Source organism: Otolemur garnettii, unplaced genomic scaffold (assembly GCF_000181295.1).
Source record: "Otolemur garnettii isolate 467f Iridium unplaced genomic scaffold, OtoGar3 scaffold00003, whole genome shotgun sequence".
Lineage (NCBI taxonomy): Eukaryota > Metazoa > Chordata > Mammalia > Primates > Galagidae > Otolemur > Otolemur garnettii.
In genome coordinates, this window is record NW_003852398.1 from 21,872,491 (window position 1) to 21,875,766 (window position 3,276).

The window sequence follows — 3,276 nt, forward strand, 5'->3', positions numbered from 1 at the left end:
TGAGCAAGTGGTCCTATTTTGGTAGTACTAGAGGGCACAGAAGGAGGTTTGGGTTAGTGTCCTGTAGAAAAAGGGAAATCTACTGGTTTCCATGTTTAGAAAGAGAAACCCCGTGATCTTAGATTTTCCTGAGTGACTGTAAATGTGTTTGTACCATCTAACCTGGTAATTTCACATATGAGACAGCCATCTTAGGAAACAGGCCTACCAGAGATGATTTTAAGCATAATGATGTTCATTATGGGATTATTTATAATAGGAAAAATAAATTAGAGCCTTAAAGTGCCAAAGAGGAAGTGGTTAAGTAAACTATTTAATATCTTCCGAATGTCATATTGTATACTCAACATTTAAGGTAGTTTCAACATCAATGTAAACATTTTCTCTTTTTTTTTTTTCAGTTTTTGTCCAGGGCCTGGTTTGAACCTGCCACCTCCAGTATATGGGGCAAGTGCCCTATTCCTTTGAGCCACAGGTGGCACCCAATGTAAACATTTTCTATATAGAATAATTCACCTCCGGCTCTTCAACAAAAGTTGATGAAGAGTTGGAGAAAAGCTTTTGGGTGTTAAGTAAAAATGGCAATATATAAAACTTCATATGGGATATGATATGCATACAGCTATGTTAAAAAAAGAAAAGCAACTATTTGTGTATAAGGAGTACTATTGTACTTGTACCGAAGTACTATTTCTGAGTAGCAGGAATATAATTGATATATGTCTTCTTTTGTTTTACCTTTGCATTTTCCACAATAAGCATTTTTGCTTTTACAGTAGAAAAAAAATTAGTAAAAAAAAGCACAGTTTCCCTCAAAGTTTATATATTCAAAAGTATATTATTGAGCTTATTGTGTATACCCAGTGTATACACAAGGTTTATCTTTTTTATTTTTTTAAATTTCAGATTAATATGAGGATACAGATGTTTAGGTTACATTGTTTTCATTTCTAAGGTAAAGTTCAAGTTGTAGTTGAGCCCTTCATCTAGTGGGGAAAAAATAAATAAGAAAATATCTTCTGGAGTAATGCCTGTGGCTCAAAGGAATAGGGTGCCTGCCCTATATGCTGGAGGTGGCGGGTTCAAACCCAGCCCTGGCCAAACACTGCAAAAAAAAAAAAAAAAAAGAAAGAAAGAAAATGTCTTCTACTTGGGGAGCTCAGCTGTATATAGAGAGAATAGTTGGGGATCTGTATATGGCATTGTGTGATGCTGGTTCCATAGTTGATTGGCATTGATAAAAGCTGTATATTTCCCACATATACGTTGCACTTAGAAATTTTTCAAAACAGCACTTACATTCAGTGCTAGGCTACTGTGATACACACAAGTTTCTTCAATTCCAGCTTACCCAGCTAGAAGGGACTGGGTCCTTTTCCCTGGGTGCTTTACCTGAGCCCTTGAGGTAATGTTCTGTTCCTTATACCTTATACCCTTTATTCTTTAGAGTTTTCTTTTCTTCTTACTAGGCAATCCCTCCCCTGTTATAATCAATAAATTTTTTTAATTAAAATTTTTAAATTTTAATTTAATTGTTCTTTCAATTACAGGGGCATACACATTTTGGTTACATCATTTGCATTTGTACAATTTTAGTCAAAGTTATAAGAGTGTCCTTTACCCAGAATATGTGCATTATACCAGTTAGGTGTGAACTTACCCTACCTCTCCTCCCCTCTCCCACCTACTTGATTTCCATTAAGTTTTGCTTCCATATGTGCATGCAAGTGTTTATCAACCACTTCCAATTTAGTATTGAGTATATGTGGTATTTGTTTTTCCACTCTTGCCATATTCACTTAGAAGAATGGTATCCATTTCCATCCAGGTTGTTACATTTTATTTTTAATGATTGAGTAGTACTTCATGGTATAAATATACCACATTTTATTTATTTATTTGTTTATTTATTTTTATTAAATCATAGTTGTGCACATTAATGCTATCATGGGGTACAGTGTGTTGTTTCCATATACAATTTGAAATATTCTCATCCAATTGGCCAACATAGCCTTCATGTCATTCTCATAGTTGTTGTGTTAAGACATTTATATTCCACATTTAGAAAGATTCACATGTACCCTTATAGGATAGATCATAGGTGTGATCCCAACAATCCCCCTCCCTTCACCCATCCTCCCCCCTCCCCTCCCCTCCTTCTCCCCTTTCCCCGTATTCTTGGCCTAAAATTGGGTTATAGCTTTCCTATGATAGCTATTAGTTTCATAGTAGGGTTGAGTACATTGGATACTTTTTCTTCCATTCTTGAGATACTTTGCTAAGAAGAATATTTTCCAGCTCCATCCACGTAAACATGAAGGAAGTAAAGTCTCCATCTTTCACCACATTTTATTTATTTACTTTTCTTGAGACAGGAGCCTCAAGCTGTCCCCCTGGGTGGAGTGCCATGGCATCATAGCTTACAGCAACCTCCAACTCCTGGGCTCAAGCGAGTCTCCTGCCTCAGCCTCCTGAGTAGCTGGGACCACAGGCGCCCACCACAACGTCCGGCTATTTTTTGGTTGCAGCCGTTATTGTTGTTTGGCGGGGCCAGGCTGGATTCGAACCCGCCACCTTGGGTGTACGTGGCTGGCTCCTTAGCCACTTGAGCCACAGGCGCCGAGCCCTATACCACATTTTATTAATACACTTGTATATTGATAGGCACTTGAGTTGTTTCCATGTCTATATGATTGTGAATTGTGCTGCTTTAAACATTTGAGTGCAAGTGTCTTTTTGGTAAAATGTCTTTTTTTCCTTTGGGTAAATGCCTAGTAGCGGGATTGCTGGATCAAAAGGTAGATCTACTTTTAGTTCTTTGAGATAACTCCATACTACACTTTACACAGAGTTTGCACTAGTTTGCTGTCCCATCAACAGTATATAAGTGTTCCTTTCTCTCTGCGTCCATGACAGTATCTGTTGCTTTGGGGCTTTTTGATATGAGCCATTCTCACTGAAGTAAGGTGATATCTCATTATGGTTTTGATTTGCATTTCTCTGATAGATAGAATTTTGGGGCACTTTCCCACATGTTTCTTGGCTTTTAGACTTTCTTTGAAAACCTTCTGTTGATGTTGTTTGCTTGCTTTTTAATGGGGTGTTTGATTTTTTTCTTGCTGGTTTGCTTGAGTTCTTTGTAAAGTCTATAATCAGTCCTTTACTGGATGTATAGCAAATTATTTTCACATTCTGTAAGTTGTCCAGCTTCCCCTAGCTGGAAGGGAACTGGGTCCTTTCTTTGGGTGCTTTACATCAGCCCCTGAGGTAGTGGCT